This window comes from Chrysemys picta, chromosome 3, assembly GCF_011386835.1.
Source record: "Chrysemys picta bellii isolate R12L10 chromosome 3, ASM1138683v2, whole genome shotgun sequence".
Taxonomy (NCBI): domain Eukaryota; kingdom Metazoa; phylum Chordata; order Testudines; family Emydidae; genus Chrysemys; species Chrysemys picta.
The window spans coordinates 144,090,035-144,112,887 of NC_088793.1; the positions used below are offsets into that span (position 1 = coordinate 144,090,035).

Sequence of the window (22,853 nt, forward strand, 5' to 3'; positions counted from 1 at the left end):
CCTTCTTGCTTTGAGATAGAGTAAAGAATGCCATGAGATGGCATGTTAAATCCAGGGACACATTACACATGGTGCAGTGTTTAAAAAAATTGTTGCTTTAATTAGATTGGTTTGATAGTAACAGAGCATGGAGCGACCCATCTCCCCAGTGGCACTCTATACACAATAATACTTTCCTTGTATGATGTGCTTATAGTTGGTTACACTTTTTTATCTTTATTTTTTTATTTTTATTTTATTTGTTGTCAAAAGCCTTTGTGATTGTCTGAATGTACATATGATGTTTGGAGTGTATACTGCTGCAGCTAAGAGAGTGGAGAGATTAGACACATCTCTCACATGTCTATATTTCAATCTGTTAACAGAACAGTGTGCGTAAATAACTGGACCGATCCCTTTTCCAGTTTGTTACTTAAGGCAATTCTAATTTTATGCCAAGCTCTGTTTCTATGACATAACTATAGCGCAGTGACTTATCTTGATCAAACAGTTTTTGGAAGGTGTCTTCTGTACTATTCTTAGGATGCTTTAAAATTGGAGAGGGCATATTGAGTAAATGAAACTATTAGTGGTGCTTCTTCCAGTAGCTTGTATTTTGTATTTTTGAGAATGTGTGATGATAAACACATATTGGCCATTACTAAAAACAAATTTTGAAGCTAATAATGTGACCATAGGGCCTTGTCTACAATATGGGGTAAGTCAACCTAAGTTAGACAACTCCAGCTATGTGAATAATGTAGCTTAGGTCAACTTACTGCGGTGTCTATGGGAGACACTCTTCTGTTGACTTACTGTATGCTTCTCGTTCTGGTGGAGTACCAGAGTCGACGGGAGAGCGATCTGCGGTCAGTTCAGTGGGTCTTCACTATACCTGCTAAATCGATCCCCGGTGCATTGAGTGCCGCAGCTTAATCCCCATTGATCCCCAGTAAGTGTAGACATGCTCTAAGGCCTTGGCTACACTTACCCGCTAGTTCGACGGCTGGAAATCGAACTTCTGGGTTCGACTTATCGCGTCTAGTCTGGACGCGATAAGTCGAACCCGGAAGTGCTCGCCGTTGACTGCGGTACTCCAGCTCGGCGAGAGGAGTACCGCGGAGTCGACGGGGGAGCCTGCCTGCCGAGTGTGGACCAAGGTAAGTTCGAACTAAGGTACTTCGACTTCAGCTACGTTATTCACGTAGCTGAAGTTGCGTACCTTAGTTCGAATTAGGGGGGTAGTGTAGACCAAGCCTAAGAGAGTAAACCGTGCTTATGGGCCATTTCAGGTGCTTCCTTTTTGCATGAGTTTCATGAGTGTACTTATTTCTGTCTTCAGCATGGCTGGCACCCATCATTATTTTTTTAAATTCTACATCCTTTTTATAACATTCAGTACAGGAAACTGCTTGTTATATAAGATACCAGATTACCAATTAGAACACGTTGTTGCCTTTCTGTTTCCAGGATACAGCTTTTATTGTACAAATATATTGTGTTCACAATAGGGGTGTCAAACGATAAAATAAAATTAATCGTGATAAATCAGTTTTAATCGCACGGTTAATAGAATATAATTTAAATATTTTTGGATGTTTTCTACATTTTCAAATATATTGATTTCAGTTACAACACAGAATATAACATGCTCTTTCAATTTTGTTTTTTTTACAGTGCAAATATTTGTAAACAAAATAGTGTTTTTGAATTCACCTCCTACACGTACTTTAGTGCAATCTCTTAATTGCGAAAGTTCAACTTACAAATGTAGAATTGTTTTTTACATAACTGCACTCAAATCAAAACCGTGTAAAACTTTAGAGCCTTCAAGTCCACTCAGTCCTACTTCTTGTTCAGCCAATTGCTAAGACAAATACTTTTTTTTTTTTTTTTTTTACATTTTTGGGAGATAATGCTGCTAGTTTCTTATTTACATTGTCATCTGAAAGTGAAAACAGGCATTCACATGGCACTGTTGTAGCCAGCATTGCAGGGTTACATGCCAGATACACAGTATGACCCTTCATGCTTCGATCACCATTCCAGAGGTCATGCTTCCAAGCTGATGCTAGTTTAAAAAAAAATGACTTTAATTAAAATTGTGACTGAACTCCTTGGGGGAGAATTGCATATCTTCTGCTCTGTGGTTTTCAGGGCTGGCTTTAGGCCGATTGCTCCCGTATCGGAGCCACGTGCCCTAAAGAAGAGCACCTAACTTAGGCGCCTTTTTTAATTTTTACTCACCCAGCGGCAGTCTGGGTCTTCGGTGGCACTTCGACGGTGGGTCCTTAACTCGCTTCGGGTCTTTGGCGGTCCTTCAGTGCCGCGGAAGACCCGGAGCGAGTGAAAGACCTGCCACTGAAGACCCGAACTGCCGCCAGGTATTCGAATTGGGCCCTGCACTTCCTAAAGCCGGCCCTGGTGGTTTTACCCATATTCTGCCATGTATTTTGTGTTATGGCAATCTCAGATGATGACCCAGTACGCATTGTTTGGTTTAAGAATACTTTCACTGCAGATTTGACAAAATGCAAAGAAGATAGCAATGTGAGATTTCTAAAGATAGCTACTGCACTTTCAACCCAAGGTTTAGGACTCTGAAGTGCCTTCCAAGGGACATACCTCATCCCTCTCAGATAGTATGTATCCAGTTGTCATTGTGAAGGAACTTCAAAATGATGCAGATGAGCTGCTAACAAATATAATTAATCTCCAATTGTCAATTTTTCAAGCTTCCTAAGTCACACCCTCAGAATTGGCGGAAATCCTAATTAGCTTTTCAAAAGGAATTTAGGTGTGACACAGAGGTCCGTTGGTACCAACCGGTAAAAGGTTTACTGTTCTTTACAAACAACTCCTGTCTCAGGCCTGACACTCATACACATAATACATCACCTCATTTTACTTATCCATGAAGGGTAGCATGTGAGGTCTCTCCTGAAATCTTGTAATTTATCAATACTCATCATTATTGCGAGATGTGTTTACAGATAGTATTTGAGTAATGTAACTGTATTGCAAACTATGCTATATTGTCTTAGAGTAAAAGTTAGGCACTGGGGAATCGTATGTCTCGGTGATGGCCCATTCAAATGGGAATTGTCGTGCCTCCATGGTCAGTCTGTGATGTAATGCCAGATTCAATAGTCTTACTCTTGCCCCATCCCAGAAAATTCAGTGGATAACCATCAAAGACAACTGCAGACAGTCAAAACCGCTTGGAGGTAAAAAGAAACATAAGTGACAAGGGAATAAAGACAGACTGATTCAGAGAGTGGAGAAAGATAATCTGTATCCATTCACAGAGGAGACATTTTGTTGAGCAGGTGTGTTTCATGAAAGATTGGATCCTGGTTCCTGTCAAGCCAGTCCCCTCTGCAACAGAGTGAATCTTTGGGTGGGGGAAATCTATTTTATTAGATCGGAAGGATAACTATTAAGTGTAGGCCCTCGTTCACACTTTATAATTCTATTTTGTATCGTAACCATTTGTGTCCCTCACTCTAGTTTCTTGTGGAATCTCTATTCTTTCTTAAATAAGTCTAGTGTTTTATTAAAAGCGCTCATAAGTGCTGTGCATTCTAAAGAAGCAGTGATTTAAGGGAAAACTGGTAAACAGGGGCACACTGCTCCTTTGGAAACAGAGGTTCTTGGATTTTTGTGAATAGGCAGTGTTGGGCTGTATATCATTCAAAGGGACTCAGGTGCACCTCTTGTTACCCTCCAAGGTAAAGACCGGGCTGGCATAGCCCAGAGGACAGTGCTTGAGTGGCAGGGAGACTCATGGTGTTAGGGAGATAACCTACCTACTATGGGTGGCAAAACTCCCTCTCACTGGAGATGGGGCTAACAAGGTAACTCATAGTCCCGGGTATCCTGAGAACAGTCACAGTAGGCTCCTAAGTCACTTAAGCACTTGACAGTTTTACCACGATTGCAAAACAATAAAAAAAATCAGTCAAGGGGTTCAGAGGCTGGTGACGAAAATTATTAGACTAGGGAAGACTTCATTATGAAGAAATTGAAAAGTTTGCATTGTTTTAGTTCAGGGAAAAGTAAAATGGGGACAAAAATAAAAAAAACAAATGATATAAGGAAGGTAAATTGAGCATTCCTGTTTGCCCTTAATCATAATACAAGAACAAGTGGCTATTTAATGAAATAGAAGATCAACAAATTTAAAACTGATACCTAGGTTGTGTGCTATGTAAAAAAAACTTGTATAGAGAAAGAGGTTTAGGAAACCTAGGACACTATAATTAAGGTGCAGTGGAGAACTGTTCCACTGGAAAAGTAGAATGAAAGAAGCAACAAGCAACATGGCCTCACTGGCATGTTTGTCTTCTGAAACCAAAGATTATGTGAATGGAATAAAAAGAGAATAATCCCAGTTTATGCTCCAGGGCTGCTGAATTGTGCCAAAACATTTTCTCATTTGCACACTTATCTGGGGAAAACCTGATCTCTTCAAAATCTGGGATAAGTTTTTATTCTTGTGATGCTGAAGCTATGTTTTAATAGGAGATGCAGATTGATTAATGCCGTTTGACCTGTCAAATCACTGCCTTTTTCTGTAGGCAGTCATGTACTAATTCAGATATGTGGTTTGGATACATTTGCAATATTGCGTTCTCCAGCAATTGAGAGTACCAGGATATCTAATGCTAGAGATTATAGGCCTCTTGGTATTCTTAGAATTCTTTATTTCAGTGTCTAGTTTTATCATCTAATTACCTTTGTTCTTCATTGCTTTATTTAAGAAGATTCATCAGCACTGCGTTGTATCTGTGTACAGTGGTATCTGTTACCATCTTGTTTTTCTACATATTTGTATTCTTATTTCTTTTTAATTTTTATTGCAGATTTATTGAGTTTCTGACTAGTATGCACATTTTATTCTGGGTAATTAGATTTATTTTTGGAATACTGTCATCAGGAACCAACATGAGGACTTCAGAAACACTCTTGCGGGTATATTTTTATGCTAGAATAAATAGCTTTGTAGTCTTTACAGTCCTAAATTGCCTTGTTTTCTTCTTTTGCTCCTGCATTAGTTGGATGGTCCAATCAAATTCCCTTTTCCTGGTCACCTTAGTAGGTAGTTTTTTGCATTGATACTTTAAAAAATATAATTAAAAGAATATTTGCTTCAAATTCGTTCTCCATATTCATATTAACTTTCATTTTTCTTAAAGTACACAGAGATTTGTTCCAAACAGTTACCCTTTATTATCAGTTTGTTACACATACAGCATTCACTTTGGATCATAGTTACTTATTGCTTTGCAATAAAGGCTCCTTTCTGCTCCATTAGTTTCCTTTAGCTAAATGTACTATTAGTGTAAATTGATGCAACTCCATTGAAGTGAATACAGTCGTGCCCACTTAACCAGTGATGAATTTAGCCTCTTAATTCTTGGTATATTTCCATGTTTTCTGGCATACCTTGCTGGTCTACACTAGTGGGGGAGGGTCGATGTAAGATAGGCAACTTTAGCTACGGGGATAGTGTAGCTGAAGTCGACGTATCTTATTTCGACTTACCTTGGGTCCTCACGGCGCAGGATCGACGGCCGCGGCTCCCCCGTCGACTCCACTACCGCCGCTCGCCCTGGTGGAGTTCTGGAGTTGACGGGAGCACGTTCGGGGATCGAGACAAGACGCGATATATCTATGCCCGATAGATCAATTACTACCCTACGTCAGGTCTGGACGTACCCTTAGTTAAGGTCTTCAGCTGTTTAGCTATGACAGATTCATTGCTATGTATACACTCCCTTTTGGCTTTGAGACTTTCAGTTGATTTGCAGACTGACTGCTCCTGACAGTAGCAGCTGTTGCTCAAAATTTCTCCAATGTAAAGGAATTGGTATCCACTGTACCCTCCTCGTTCTTTATAGTAGGTAAAATGCATTATGTTATAGTAGAGAAACCCAGATGATGATTCTTCACTGTTCCTCATCCATATTAGTAGATGCAATTTTTACTTTGTCTTTTAATCCAAGATTATATATAGAGTAGCCACCACAGACCACCTACATTTGTAGCTAAATTACCATTCTAGGTGGATCACTAAACTGTCTTGATCTGTTTGTGTTTATGCACAACACTCTAAATGTTCAGTAAGAATACCTTGCTGCATGGTTTTTACATAAATGATTTAAATTGACTTTGTGTCGTGTCTTATATCAATTTGAGTAGTGCTTCGTGTCCAGAGGAGCAGTAAAGCATACAATAGTCTGACCAGTGCTAAGGAAACTCTCTTGAAATTAATGGTCTCTCAAACTGCTGCTAATTCTAAGCGAGCTAATGACAAATGTTCTTGAAAGCCGCTTCTCAGCGGCAGTTCTGTTGGCTTCTTTGGCGGCTTCATACCCAGGGTATAGTACAGAAAATAGGATTTTTTTGCACTGGTTCATGACCACCTCCTGTCCCTAGATGATGAACATATTTCTGTAATCCTGCTGGTCTCTCTGGAGCAATTGGTATAAATGATCATCATATACTTCTATTTGTTATACAAAGTAAAAGTGGCTTTAAGTGATATGAAGCAAGAAAACTTGCCATCTTCTACCACTACAGAACAGTTAAAAATTGGTACAAAAAAATAACACCAGTTGATGGTGAATAAGAAAATTAACAAGGGGTCCAGTTCAATAATGTTAAATGTAAAACCACTGCAATCTCCTTAAATTCTCTGTTGCAAGATAATGCAAGGTCTGGAAAGCCCCAAACTTGTACTGCTGTTTGCACCTGTGCAGGTGTAATGTTTTATAGACAGTTCTCAATGTGGGTTCACTTTGGGGGAACAGTCTCCAAATTGCACAGTATGGTTGACATACTGACACATTAGTAAAGTAAAAACTGTCTGTGCTGGTAATAACAAGTACTATCTGGAGGCTAAAAAAGACCACTTCTGGTATGAACCCAGGGAATGTTATTTTAATTAGGCTGTGGTCTATTTCACACCTAAATTTTCTGTAGTAATAAATAATAAGGCTGTCAATCGCAGTTAACTCATGCGATTAAAAACATTAATCATAATTTTAATTGCACTGTTAAACAATAGAATACCATTGAAATTTATTAAATATTTTTGGGTGTTTTCTGCATTTTCAAATAGTGCAATTTACAAATAGATTTTTTGTTACATAACTTCACTCCAAAATAAAACAATGTAAAACTTTAGAGCCTCCAAGTCCACTCAGTCCTACTTCTTATTCAGCCAACTGCTAAGATAAACAAGTTTTGTTTATATTTACAGGAGATAATGCTGCCCGCTTCTTATTTTCAATGTCACCTGAAAGTGAGAACAGGCATTGGCATGGCAGTTTTATAGCTGGCATTGCAAGGTATTTGTGTAAGATATGCTAAACATTCGTATATCCCTTCATGCTTCGGCCACTATTCCAGAGGACATGCTTCCATGCTGATGACACTCGTTTAAAAAAAAGTCTTTAAGTAAATTTGACTGAATTCCTTGGGGGAGAATTGAATGTCTCCTGCTCTGTTTTACCTGCATTCTGCCATACATTTCATGTTATAGCAGTCTCAGATGATGACCCAGCACATGTTGTTCATTTTAAGAATACCTTCACTGCAGATCTGACAAAATGCAATGAAAAAGTACCAGTGTGAGATTTCTAAAGATTGCTACAGAACTCGACCCAAGGTTTAATAATCTGAAATGCCTTCCAAAATCTGAGGGGGACGAGGTGTGGAGCATGCTTTCAGAAGTCTTTAAAAGAGCAACACTCAGATGTGGAAACTACAGAACCCGAACCACCAAAAAAGAAAATCAACCTTCTGCTGGTGGCATCTCACTCATGATGATGAAAATGAACATGCGTCAGTCTGCTCTGCTTCGGATTGTTATTGAGCAGAACCCATCAGCATGGACGCATGTCGTCTGGAATGGTGGTTGAAGCATGAAGGGACATATGAATCTTTAATGCATCTGGCATGTAAATACCTTGTGACACCAGCTACAACATTGCCACCAGAATGCCTGTTCTCACTTTCAGGTGACGTTGTAAACAAGAAGCAGGCAGCATTATCTCCTGCAAATGTAAACAAACTTGTTTGAGCAATTCGCTGAACAAGAAGTAGGACTGAGTGGATTCATAGGCTCTAAAGTTTTGATTTGTTTTGTTTTTTTAATGGAGTTATTTTTTGAACATAATTCTACATTTGTAAGTTCAACTTTCATGATAGAGATTGCACTACGCTACTTGTATTAGGTGAATTGAAAAATACTTCCTTTTGTTTTTTACAGTGCAAATATTTGTAATGAAAAATAAATGTAAAGTGAGTACTGAACACTTTGTATTCTGTGTAATTGAAATCAATATATTTGAAAATGTAGATAACATCCAAAAATATTGAAATAAATGGTATTCTATTATTGTTTAACAGCGCAGTTAATTGCAATTAATTTTTTAATCGTGCAAGAGCCCTAATAAGTGTTTTTAGATCCTTTGTACCAATTTTAATATAATTGAAGTAAAAGCAAATGTAAAATTACAGATGCTTTAAAGGAAGGGCAAGCTTATAATATGAGTAAGCACCTTCTTTTTCAGTTTAAATTTTGTAAAACCCAGGATATTTTTGTTTTAAAAAAAAAGTGTTATTCATGTAACCCGTTTTTCACACTATTTTTTGTATCATTCAAATATATAAAAATAACTTGTTTTATTAGAAAAATATAATGCATTGTATGAGCTATATGTATTACAATAATGTTAGTCTGTGTGTACATGTAAAGCTGCCTTTTGAAGTAAAAGATGCACGCAATAAACAGGCACGCAAGCTCTGAAGTGCATGTGCATCTGAATGTACTGATGAAGCTCACACCCACCGTGTACACATTTCAAGCTGTTAGCAGATAACGGTTTAAAGATCTGACACACTAAAATTGGAAGAAAGCAAAAGTCTGTATCAGAATACATTTCAGAACACAAGGATTTAAAAAATTTTAAAAAACAAAAACAAGAGAAGAGATGAAGTTGAGTATATGCACTGCAAATGGTGTGGCCCAATTATTAAATAGAATGATTAGCCTATAAATATTTTCAAGTTCAAAACAGTAAACAGTTTATCCAATGAAAAGTTTTATTTGGGGATTAGAAATGTATTGTTTTCTTAAACTCAGAAGTGGCATTGTGTTTTGAGTTTTATTTCTGCAGCAAACCGTACTGAATTCTATTAAAGTATTAATCTACTGATTACCTTTTCCCTTGTCCTTCCATCCACCAAAATAAACCCCGATATTTACCCAGAAAAATTGTTTTTCCACTGATTTTCACCTGTTTTTGGTGTTGTAGTAATAAACACCAATAAATTCCCAGGAAAAATAAAATAAAATAAAAACCGACAAAAAAAAGGGCCCTACCTATACCATAGGAGGCGGTCTTGCATCTCCATGACCTGTTCGTATGTTAAGCCTACTATTTTTTTTTTTTTTTGGTGGTGGTTCAAATAATTATAACTACTATGGTCTTAAAAATATGTTGCTAGATAATAAACCTAAAAAGAAGGTACCCCCCCTCCCCAAAGATGGAAATAAAACAAAAATATGTAGAAACAAAAAAAAGAGGGGCCTGGCTTGACATACATAATAAAAAGCGGGGGAGGCCTCATTCTTGGAAGCTAGGACTAGGGAGATAACTGAATCATCAGGCTGAGAACAGAAGTTTGTGCTAAGTAAGGTAAGTAAAACTTCTGTTCTCAGCCTGATGATTCATGTGTGCAATGTATCATAAATGCAATAAGATGTGTAATATGTAATATACATAAAGGGAGAGTGTTTCGGTCTAACTTTGCAGCTGTGCATTCACCCTCCTGCATTTGTATTTAATCTACAAAATGTAGCATTGCTGTATGCCAAATAAAAATACCTAAGTAACAAAGTCTAAAGTCAAACTAAGTTCTTGGGAAGCCAAGTGAAAAGAAGTCATGGGTGGAATCCCAGTGCTCCTCTGTCATTCACATCCAGATACCAATTGGCAGTCAGTCCTCTATCTGTGGATCTCCAAAATCCTGTCCCTCATCTTATTTATAGTCTGTATGAATCTATTGAGCTAAATAACATCTAGCTCTCTACAGCTTTTACGTAAAATGTAAACAGCACCCCTTCCAAGCCCTCTGCATTTTTATCCAAAATTAGCACATGGATGAAGAGCAGATGATTGAAGCTGTACTGTGGAAATATGGAGTTGATGTTGATATGAAGAAGGAGCTTTGAAGAACTAACTTTCTGCAAAACCTGTCCCCTTTTTTGAGAGCAGTACCCTCAGATTGTCAGTTTTCTGCCTTGGATTCCTTTTCAACTCATCACTGCTGTTGAATGTCCAAGTAGTCACTGCTGAAAACTTCTGGTCAGCTGCAGAATAAGACGACTCTGCCCTATACTGTTGAACATGTTTGTCCACGCTTTCATGTTCTCTAGTCTTGATTATCCCCCCCCTTTTTTTTAAATCATACCTAAAATGAAGCTGCACATTCCCCAAAAGGCTCCAGGTTTTACAGACTACAGCATCAAGCCTCCTGAGAAACACAAGTCGTTAGGAGGATTTTGCACTGGTGCTCTGATCTCTACTGGCTCCTCATTAGTCTTATTCTAGGTCTTTGTCTCAGTACTCAAAGCCTGCCAGGGGTTTGTCCAAGATGCTTGAGATTGCCTCTCCCTTTGTGACCATGATTATCAATTATAACAATGCTCCATTGAAATGTTAACATTGTTATTCAGTGGGGGAAATGGAAGTTCCACAGATTTTTAAAAACCAGTAGGAAAACACTTCAACCTCTCTGGTCACTCAGTAACAGACTCAAACAGGTGGCAATTTTTCAACCGAAAAGCTTCAAAAACAGACTCCAACAAGAAACTGCTCAACTTGAATTAATATGCAAACTAGATACCATTAATTTGGGCTTGAATAGAGACTGGGAGTGGCTGAGTCATTACACAAATTGAATCTATTTCCCCATGTTAAGTATCCTCACACCTTTTTTGTCAACTGTCTGAAATGGGCCATCTTGATTATCACTACAAAAGTTTATTTTCTCCTGCTGACAATAGCTCATCTTAATTAATTAGCCCCTTAGAGTTGGTATGGCTACTTCCACCTTTTCATGTTCTCTGTATGTATATATATCATCTTACTATATGTTCCATTCTGTGCATCTGATGAAGTGGGCTGTTGCCCATTAAAGCTTATGCTCAAATAAAGTTGTTAGTCTCTAAGGTGCCACAAGTACTCCTGTTCTTTTTGCGGATAAAGACTTACACGGCTGCTACTCTGAAACAGATTTTTTAGTTTCTGTTAATGGGCATCTTCCCATCGCTGGTGATTTAAATTATCTAAGGGCCCAGTTCTGCATTCGCATCTCACATTGAGTTAGTGCGTTACTTTGAAAGTAAGAAATCAGGAAGTATCAGGTTTCAGAGTAGCAGCCGTGTTAGTCTGTATCCGCAAAAAGAACAGGAGTACTTGTGGCACCTTAGAGACGAACAAATTTTTGTTAGTCTCTAAGGTGCCACAAGTACTCCTGTTCTTCTTTTTTCAGGAAGTATCAGGCTCCCAAGAGATTCCCCTATAAATAAACCTTTAAAAGATTATTTTAAATTTTTTTTAGCTTATCAAAAAAATCCAATCTTGTTCCCACTGTAAGTGTATAAAAGATAAGAAAATTAGAACTTTTTTTTACCAGTCCCATCATGCTAAGTCCTCAATCTGTAAGCCTTGCCGAAAGGAGTCTGTTCAACTCCATGAATATCCTCTCCCCCAGTTTGTTTATACACCTTTGTGGGTGTTTCAGTGTTAATGCCTTCTGAAGTTAGATGGGAAGATGAGCTGATAGCCACTTAAAGCCAGATTTACAAAGGTATTGAGGTGCCTCAAGATGCAAGTAGGTGGGATTTACAAAAGCATCTGAAGATCACACCCTTTGCTTTTAGAAAACACTAAGTTACACCGAATAGAACTTACTGTTAAAATCTGGAGCTGGGTGGGAGATTGTTTTACCATCACATGAGAACTTTTGAGATTTTTGACATGATTTCATCCTGAATCACGATGAAAAGTTGAAATCTTGAAAATTTTCAGGAAGGATAATCCAAAAAAACCTTTTGATTGGATCAATCAAAAGGTTTTGTTTCAAACTTTGGAAATGTTTGTTTCACTTAGATTTTAACCTTTTATGTTTATAAACTTTTTTAATATTACATTAACTACATTTTTTTAAATAAAGTTTTGAACCAAAAGAATGAAGTTTTTCATTTTGAAATTGTTGAAATGGAACATTTCGATCAAATTTTTTTTGAAAAAAGAGAATTGGTAAATTTCGATGATTTTTTCCCTTTATTGTGAAAAAAGTTTTTGGTTTTGACAAATTGGCATTTTCCAACACAAAGTTTTGGCAAAAAATTCTGTCCCAGCTCTGTCAAAATCCTCTCCTGAGAGGAAATATTCTTGGACCTAGGCCAGGCTGGATCTCCCTTCTTCTCTTTTTCTGTTTTGAATACTTTGCTGTTCTGTTTATTTTTTTCCTATACAGAGTATATTAAGATTCAAGCAATTTCACATAATGGATTAATGAGAGCTGGGTAATTTTTTTTTATTTTTTTCATCTGTAAACTTTTTTTGGTGAAAAATACACATTTGGATTGACTGAAACACTTCATGAATTTGTGTAGGGAATTGTGGTTAAATCAGAAAAAAATCTAAATGTTTTTTGTTTTTGAAACAATGTTTTGATTTTCTGATACAAAAATTTTAGCTTTAAAATTTTCTTTCAAAAAAATAAAAAAAGTTAAGCTTGAAATCTAAATGAATAATTCAGTTTGAAACTGTTTACTTTTTGATTTGTTGAATTTTTTTAAAAAATTCTCCTTTTGGGTAGACCTGAAACCGTTTTTTGTTTTTTCAGAACTGCCACAGACCCAAATGCACGGCTCTAAAACGAATACATTTGCTTACAAAGTATCATTATTGTCTTCCTTAGTTATGACTTGCACTCTCTTAATTGGAAAGACAAGTGAATCTCCTTAGTGATGTAATCCTTTTTCCTGTGCTGGTACACATAGTTGTTCCTAACTTCAAAATCAAAATGTTGACAAGTCTTTAGATACGTCAGGCAGGAGGATTTTGATTTCTGCTGCCCTGCGTGTATTTTGACGGGCTAAAGCTTCAATAGTATGACTCATAGCATCACCAGCTTTCCTTTTCCCTATCAGTCCTGTAAATGGCAGGCTGCAGTACAAATGCAGCAAGAAAATCAGGCTTCAGAAATAGCACTGATATTTTCTTTATTATATGGGTTATAAACCCAGGAGTGTCAACATGGTATTGGAGAGCCATGTGAAAGCTCATTTTTAAAAAATAGATCTGAATGTAAATAAAGTTCAGGTTTAGTTTGAGGTTTAGGTGAGGGTCCAGGCTCTAGTTCCTTTATTCTCTGAACCAGTTCATCCGTATACAATACTACACATACTGTGTGTGTAAGATAATCTCATTTTTGAAGCTATTAAAAACTGTCCTTTTGATTCTTGAAAATCCTTTTGAGTATTTTTTGCATTCCTGTATGGATCCCAGTCTAACTGCTTCAGCTGGGTAATCATTTTTCTTGTTTATTCCTAATCCTTTTAATATTTCCTTCCTGCCACTGTATAACTGTACTGTATGCCTATTGTTTGGAGTCTGTTTCAATGACAGCTGTAAGAGACTGTCGAATGAAAGAAAAGTAACTGCATTTTAGTCTGGATTTCACAAAAGTGATATAAAACCAAATGAAAATCTAAACTGCATAGCATGGATTTTAAAAGCCGTGATTACAAAGAATATTCTGTCATAATTTGTTGGTACTCTTAAAATCTGTGTGACAAAGCAAAATGATGTAATAAAAGAGCACACTGAACCATACTCTAGTTTGAACCAGAACCATTTTTTTCTATGACATGTATGGACTCTAATTTAGGCATCTTTAAAATTGTTCTCATTCACATTATTGTTCTTGGGGTATGAAGGCAAAAATGCATACATCACTTAAACATGTTTTTAAAAGAGCAGCTGTAGAATAGTTTAAGTATCTCCACGGAAACATTAGGACCTGGGTCTTCTATAGTTCACTTTAACCTTTTACTTCCATAAAAACAGTCTGCCCTTGTTTCTACGGAAACTGAGGAAAGGCGTCTCTGGCCGCATCTGAGGTTCTGACAGGATGACAAGTCATTCTTCAGTAAAGTTTCCAGAGCAGTAGAGATCTTTTCATTTGTAGGTAAAAGGCAGTATCATATAATGCCCCAGATCCCAACTCTTTCCTCCATTTACACATACGCCGCTTTATATTCTGAGGTTGCTGCACTGTACTAACCAAGCTTCAGCTGTTCTGCTTTTCTCATTAACTAAACTTGGCATATACTTTCTCTGCGTGTCAATGCAAAGCGTGCAAAACATAATAAAGGAAAAGAACTTGATGTGGAGGCGAAAGCTACATTTTTAATATGTCCTTTAAATAAAAATTAACTTGCATAAACCACTCTGATTTCCATGCAGATACAGTACTAGTCAAGACTCTTATTACTGCTTTTGTGCTTTAATAAGGAATGAAAATTATATTGGTCCAAGATTTAGTGCCATGTCTACCATTTATATCAGCAAAACTTATGTTGCTCAGGGGTGTGGAAAAAACACCCTCCTTGGAAACATAAGTTTCACCGGCATAAGTGGTAGTGTGCACAGCTCTGTCAGCAGGAGAACTTCTCCTGCTAATATAGTTACTGTTGCTCATTGGGGGTGGTTTAATTATGTCGATGGGAGAGCTCTCTCCCATTGTCATAGAGCGGCTACCTGAGAGATCTTACTGCAGCACAGCTGCATTGGAACAGCTCTGCTGCTGTAATGTTTCTAGTGTAGACATAGCCAAGGACTTCCTATGTTTAGTCATGAACCAAAGCTGAAGAAGCACTGCTAAACCAAGGGACCAGTGACAATGTAATTTGCACTGTCAAATGAGCCATCGGGGAACCTAAAGAAAACAAAAGACCCAGAAAATGCCATAAATACCATAAAAATGGATTTTTTTTAAATATTGCAACGTCCTTTGATGTGTGGAAAGTGTCTTAAACTAAAATAGTTCTGGCCTCCAGCTTATTTTCTTATCCTAAAAACCTCTAGCCTCTTTTCGATAACAGTGTAACACTTGTTTTAAAAAAAAGCAGTTATCTTATTTTCTTGGCCCCACCCCCCGGTTCCCTGCTCTCCTCCATTTTCATACACTTTAATATAAATGTGCAGTGATTTTCATTAAAAAGCCAGTTTGCAGAGCCATCATGCTATCGGAGAGAACATAACTTTATTTTATACTTTTAAAAGGAAATTATTTTAGTAAATGTGTGCTCTTTGTTGGCAAATTATGACTTTTTAAATGATGACCTCTGTATGTGGCTTCTTGAAGATGTTTTAATTCAAGGCCCTCAGTTATCCTTGATATTTACGTAATTTATTAGTGCACATGCTGTCCCTGTATAGTGGCACGTTTCTTTGGGGGCTAACTGCAAAATATCAACTAGTAAGTAATATTCTACATGTACCTGGTTTATCTTAAATTTTAAATCTATGGAACTGATAGCCAAGCAAACACCCTAGCAACCATTATTTGTCTTTCTGTAATATTGAACATTGAAGTCAGCACTTTAAGGCAGCAACTGTGTAGTCATCATTGTTTATGCATGTTATTCCTGTTCACCACCTAGAGAACACTAGGGCTACATGAGTAAAATTACTCAAGTGTGTTTGCAAGGATTTGATATCTATCTATGTAGAACTTTTTTTCAAAATGAGGCTGAAATTGTCCTGTTTAAAGTTTGTTCATTTCATTAAAATAGACTAACTTCTGTTCAACTTTCTAAAATACATTAACCATAAATAGGGTGACCAGATGTCCCGATTTTATAGGGACAGTCCCGATTTTTGGGTCTTTTTCTTATATAGGCTCCTATTACCCCCCACCCCTGTCCCGATTTTTCACATTTGCTGTCTGGTCACCCTAACCATAAATAAGGCCCTTCTTAACTTGCAATACTGCGGAGATTGCAGATTGTGCAACATTGGGCTTCTCCTGCAATTTTGACAGTGGGAGTCCTGGGCCTCTACTCTCAGCCGCAGGCGGTTGACTGCGAAAAATCGCGGAAAAGTAATAATGGATGTTACTACTGCAAATAAAAAGGTTTATTATTACTCTTCTGCAATTTTCCATGGCTTGTCCGCAATTCAGCTGCAATTTTTTAATAATCATCCCGCAATTCAAATAGGGCCTTATTCATACATATTAATCCCCTGTATACTCACATTAGTTCTGGCTGCATGTATGCACATGACTGGAACCACAGATAAACATTTCTTCTCTCCCAAAGATACCCCAGTCATACTGAGAAGATTCATTGGGGCATGGATAGTCTAGTAAACTCAAGTGGCTTCCAAATTGTTTAACATTCTTCTAATATCTTGATATAGTTTCTATTCTTGTTTCTGCCAAAGACTTCCTGTGTGACCTGGGACAAGTCACTTATCCCAATAGACATTCAGAGGTGTTGAGCACTTGCAGCGCCCATTAACTTCCAAGAGAGTTTATAGGTGCTCAGCAGCTCTGAAAAATCAGGTGCAGTATGTGCTCTGGGCAAGATCTGCAAAAGGGACTTAAACTCAGCATTGCAATGCCTAGCATTTATTCCCTACTGCATAGTGAAATATATAGCCTCAGGTTAGGTGCCCAGGCTCCTTAAGAGTTACTCACTTAAGAATGGGATTCACAAAAGCCAACAAGATGAATGGGGAGCTGCTTAAACTAGTCAGTAGGAAATGTGAAAGAGGTGTATGGCCTCAGTTTTGCCCCTCAAGGATAGTTTAGGCCTCTAACTCTGGGATGCGGGGAGGCACCTTTGTCCACTTGGAATTCACAGCGGCGGGCCTCTCTTGGTCTTAGGTGCCTAAACCAGGTCAGCCCTTTTTCGTGAAAAACCATGATAGAAGTGTTGGGTGCTGCATCTTTTTGGATTTAATCCCTCTGTACTTCAATTTCTTCTCACATAAAAGGGAAATAATGCTTCTATCATGCCTTCAACTAATAGACTTTAAGGATAAATTCAAATTTGTCTTTTTTGTTGTTTTTGAGGGAGCTTCCTGCAAGCTCAGGTCTTCTCCACTTTCTAGCTGCATACAGATTTCTCAAAGTACCCTTCTCATAGACCCCTGCAAGAACTCATTCCAGGTGTCTGTCCCTATCTTGAAAGCTCACATTTATCTGCTTACATAATTGTGTATTATCATTCTTTCTGTACCATCAGGTGCAGAAGTCAAATGGAACCAATCATTTCTATCCTTGGCTCATTTTTTCAGGTCTTTTATATTCAGATGTAATGCTGCTTCAGCCATTATTGTGCTATGGAGTGTGCCTCCAGGCCGGATTCTCTGTCTCTTGCAGTGGGGTTGCCAAAAAAAAAAAAAGCTTGTTTAGGTAGCCTATTATCGGACATTCTTAAAATGCCCCAAATATACCTGTCTCCTCTTCTGTACTATTATTGTTGTGATAATTCTAGGACCTGTTTATTGCTTATTCTATCAGTCCATTTTACTTTGAAAAATCTATGTAGACATCTGCATTGAAAGCTGTTCTATTTGCATTGTGTGGACTTGCTATCTTTTCAGGACTCTGCTTCTGATAGACTCTTAGGTTGTTTCTAAAATCTTAAGTTTGGTGGTTTTGCTAATGTTGAACTTAGAATAGTATAAGTTTTTTGAAATACAGCACTTGCTTTATCTATTCTTGATCTTACATCAAATATGCCATCCCCAGTATTGTGAATGATGCTACCTAGATAAGTAAATTTAAGTACTATCAAGGATTCATCTTCCAAGTAGATAAAAACCTTTTCAGGTAAATTCATTTTCATAACTCCCATCTTTGATTTAATGACTTATTTGCTTGGTAGAAATTGCAAGATCATCTTTCTGCCATTTTCAACGGGTTATTTATAAAACAGTTGTCTCCAAGTCACCATCTGTCCATCCAATGCCCATTTCCATACTTAACCGTCTGTCGCTTAAAAGTCAGTAGCAACTCCAGACAAGATAGAGGGATCAAGTAACAACCTTACATGATGCCAGGTGTTAACATTAAACAGATCCATTAGCTCCCGGTTTCCCTTAACTGCACACTTTGCATGCTGAGGCAAATTTTTAATAATTGGAACAGTTTTGTTGGGGACTCCATGAATTTGTATTTTCAGACACAGTAATTCTTCATCTATGCTATCAAATGGATGCCTTCTGGAAATCCATAAAATTCAGAATCACTGGCAGCCACCATTTATTGCTTTGCTCTATGATATTATGCAGGATGATGATTTGATCTACACAAAATGAGTTTGATGAAAACCACTTGTTCTCAAATCTGTTTAGGATGATTATACAGAAGACTTCCCCTGGGAATTAAAAGCAGCATAATCCTGTGCCAATTGTTACAATCACTCAAATTGTTTTTGAAGAATTGGATTATAATCCCTCTTTTTCATTCTTCAGGGGTGTACTAAATTCCTGCTTCTATATTAAATTTAAGAGCCATAGCAAGATTTTCATATTGCCCTCTCTACTTGCTTTGAATAGTTCTGCTGTGACTTGATCTTCATCTGTTTTTGTTCTTTAATCTTACTCTGGATTAATTTAAAGTAGCCATTGAAATTTCCTCATAGCAAACATCAACGTGTACCTTAATTGTGTACCTTAACAAAAAATACAAATTAAAAATTCTATGAAATAACTAATTTACAACCGAACTTTTTGCAACATTATTTATTTCAGAATCCTCAAATTTACCTACCTCAAAATGGGCGTTGTGAAGGTAAATTAACATTTGTAAAGTTCTTTGAGATCCTTATCACTACAGAAATGTAAAGTGTTACTTATTAACTTAAACTTGGAAATCTTGTCTTGAAACTGATTTTTTTAAATTGCTTCTCTATTAGTGTTATACAATTTTAAAAAAGATGGTAGGATGAAATGTGCAGCAGCTAACCTGTACTCATACCCATACAATAAATAGCTGAACATTTCTTTATCATCCTTGCATATTTTTAGAAGTGTGAGACTTGTGTATAGTCAGTTTCTTCAAACCTCTTTTGCTGGTCTTCCCAACATGAAGCTCCTGACACGTACTGCTGCTCCACCTGAGAATCGTCCTGTGCATTCCCTTTCCATCATCTTCCTTTTTTAACTTTAGAAAAACATGTAATTGCTGCCTCTTAATCCTAAAACGTTGGCAGTGAACGATTCTTAACAATGCAAAGTGGCATCACATGCACTTATAATGTTTACTAGTCCCTAATACTGGTTCTGACTTTTTTTTTTGTTTGTTTGTTTTTTGTTTTTTTTTAAAGTACAATCCAGGACTGGCGGCAAAAAAAAAAAAAAAAAAAAATGCAGCTTGTATGCCTCTCAAGTCTGAAGGGATGGAGAAAGCATTTTGAGTACTGTGGAATTTAATGTGAAAAGAATATTGTAGTGGTCTTACACTAAATACCACTTTCATTTTTTTCATCGTCTAGAATATGCTACCATTACAGCTCCTATTCTAACTTGAAGAATAACCGTAAAAGTCTGATGTGATTACTGAAACATTGCTATCTATCACAAGAACAGGGTGGAGGTATTTGAGCAAAAATCTGCCTGGGTTTATTGGATGTAGTTGCTACATGGTTTATATGAGAGAGAGGTCGCTGAAACTGACCTGGTACCTGCCTTATTTAATGAGACAAGGTGGGTGAGGTAGTATCTTTTATTGGACCAACTTCTATTGGTGAAAGAGACAAGCTTTGGAGCTACACAGAGCTCTCTAATATCTGGGGACCAACACAGCTATAACACTACATTCTTTAATGATTTTCACTAGACAGTGTCTCATTGTCTGTGTAATAATTTTATGCATTTTTATTTCAGAAGAAACTATTCATTATAGTATGTAGTCATGAAGTGCAATAGTCACAAATTAAATAAATGTTGTTGTTATTTATTATTAGGGCTATTGCTTTCACAGGTGATTTGCTGCTTCTAACTTTTAGACAATGCTCTGTCTATAAATGTCGTCCTCCTGAACTTTCTTGAGGGAGGGGGCGGGAAATATCAACTGATAGTTTCTCATCTGTGTGGTCATTTTTCTTTAAGTACAGGTGGTTCTTTGAGTAGTGTCCCTATGGGTGCTCCACTGAAGGTGTATGTGTGCCCCTGTGCCTCTAATTGGAGATTTTTGGTAGCAGTGTCCATTGAGCCTGGACATGCGCTCTCCCTCCCTCGTGGTCTGCCTTGAGGCTCTTTAGCGCTGTGCGGGTGAACCCCCTTCCTCCCATTTCCTTCTCTACCGCAGAGCTCTTATGGAGAACTCTGAAGTAGAGGGGAGGAGGGCGGGTTGTGGAGCACCCATAGGGACACACTTCTTGAAGAAGTATCGTTACTGCACAAGGTGAGTAACTTCCTTTTCTTCTTCGAGTAGTGTCCCTGTGGGTGCTCCACTGTAGGTGACTCCCAAGCAGTACCCACCACTGGAGGCTGGTACTTCGGAGTGGAGTCTGTTACTAGAGAGAGTACCATGTAGTCCAAAATGGCATCAGAGGCTGAATTTCCAGTGATCGCATAATGCCAGGTGTCTGGTTTTCGACTGGAACACCTGGTCGAAAAGGGACCCTGGCAGCTCTGGTCAGCACTGCTGACTGGGCCGTTAAAAGTCCAGTTGGTGCAGGGCTGGCGGGCTCCCTACTTGGCTCTGTGCAGCTCCCCAGAAACTGCGACTTGTCTCTCGGACCCTAGATGGAGGGACAGCCATGGGGCCTCCACGCAGTGCCCCTGCCCCATTCTGAGCACTGGCTCCCAGTGTCCTCACCCCAACCTCCTGCCCCAGATCTGAGACCTCTCCTGCACCCAAACTCCCTCCTGGAGTCCGCACACTGCACCCCCTCCTGCACTTCAACCCCTTGCCTCAGCCCTGAGCCCCCTCCTGCACCTAAACTCCCTACTGGAGCCTACACTCCCTGCCCCAGCTTGGAACTCCCTCCTGTGCTCCGAATCCTGCTGCCCATCCCCCCCACCCCACCCCGCCTAATCCCTCATCTCCAGCTCCGAGCCTGTACTCTCTCCAACACCCCAACCCTGTCTCAGCCTGGAGCCCCCTCTTGCACCCCGAACTCCTCATCCCCACACCAGAGCCCTACACCAGAGCCTGCACCCCCTGCCCCAGCCCAGTGAAAATTAATGAGTGAAGGTGGGGAAGAGCAAGTGATAGAGGGACGCGAGATGGAGTGAGCAGGTATGGGTATGGTCTCGCAGAAGGGGCAAGGGGTGGGGGAATTCGAAAATTGGCAACCCTAGTGTGTGGTTATGGTAAACCAGTAATTGAGCTTCTAGTGGCCCATCTCTGGTCTGGCAGATGGAGAAAACCATCTTAGAACACAGTATACATTGTGAGCATGGCTACTACTACATATTTGGATACATAACAAGGGGAGTGTATTTGTTTTGTGCTTCATAGCAAAAACATAGCACTGAGCCATTTCACAGTTTAGTAACCGTTATTGCTCAGCAATGAAGTCTGTCTTAGCTAATTATACTTTCCTTCCCTTCAGGTTTTTGGAGGTGCCAAGTTGATTACCACACCTTTAATTATTCTACCCTAGGAGGTGTTTACAATTTACTACTTTCATAAATCACTCTGGTCTGGTTATTTATAAAAGTGAGAAGCAAGAGACCCATTTTGTCTTGGCAGCTGATTTACAGAAAAAATAGTCTTCCTTGTTGTCCCTTTTGGAGCGAACAGTGGAAAGGTCAAGAGTTAGGTTTTGTATACTAACTCTTAGAAATATTATTTTTCTACAGAACGTGAGATTCCTATAAATCAGAAAAGGTAAATACCAGTGCAAATGTCAAATCAGCTCGAGTAAAAATAAGGCTCTTCACCAATTTAAAAAATATATATATTATTAAAGGTGGGCTTAAGTCCATATTTAGGCACTTAATTAAATGGCCTGATCTTCAAAAGATCTGAACACCCAACAGTTCTCATTGATGTGCAGTAGGGTTCTTGTTATTTATACTAAGTGCTAGCCGATGCTGTCATATGGGTTTAATTTGTAAAGTGTAAAATAGCAGAGTATGGCTGAAAACTTAAAAATTGGATGGTAAGACTGCCAATCCTGGTGGTGATTGAACATGGTGATATCCTAAAGAAAAAGAGCTTTCAACTGCTCTCGTATCTGTTTCCATTGTTTCACACTGAATCCAGACATTTTAAGCGTCAGAGTGAGAAATAGAAAGATAATTCTAGAATCTTATTATGCATTATAGTAGCATCAGAATATTGTATTAACATATAACAGAGATAGTTTATGTATTTTAGTTCCCACATTAGTGGGAGTTGTTGAGGGCGCGGTCACTTCATTGGCTTTATTTTCAGAAATGGTGGGTATGGATTCAAGAGTACAACTTCAGGTGTCCATTTTTAATTATGGTGGCTCGTCACCTAGGCCTCCTATATCAATATAGGAAAACTGCATCAAAGTCAATGACCATGACCTAACAATCTGAACAAAACAATAGTAGTGTTATTCCTTCAATTCTAGTGTGATCTGGAGTTAGGGCACGTGACCAGCTGCTGATTTACTGCTCTGTTGCTGACTTGCTGTAGGACCTGGCGTAGTCTAATTGACTTTCCTATCACTCAGTTCTCTCATCTGTAGAGTAGGTATAATTAACCACTTTTGTCCATCACTTTGAGATCCTTGGATGCAAAGTATTCTTAATGTAGTGGTAGTAGTAGTTCTCCCTCCAGTCCAT

The 22,853-nt window shown here is 38.3% G+C and overlaps 1 protein-coding gene across 8 annotated transcripts in view; it reads left to right on the plus strand.

Annotated features, from left to right (window-relative positions):
- The window catches only part of CRIM1 (cysteine rich transmembrane BMP regulator 1), a 317,691-nt gene that overhangs the window by 97,261 nt on the left and 197,577 nt on the right, over positions 1-22,853 (plus strand). The window contains exon 1 of one of the 8 annotated variants that reach the window (XM_042848419.2): positions 18,841-18,876. The exons of the other annotated variants lie outside the window; for them this stretch is intronic. The gene's annotated coding sequence lies outside the window, so the exon portion shown is untranslated. Of the gene's footprint in view, positions 1-18,840; positions 18,877-22,853 lie in introns of those variants that run through there. 8 annotated transcript variants of the gene reach the window in all.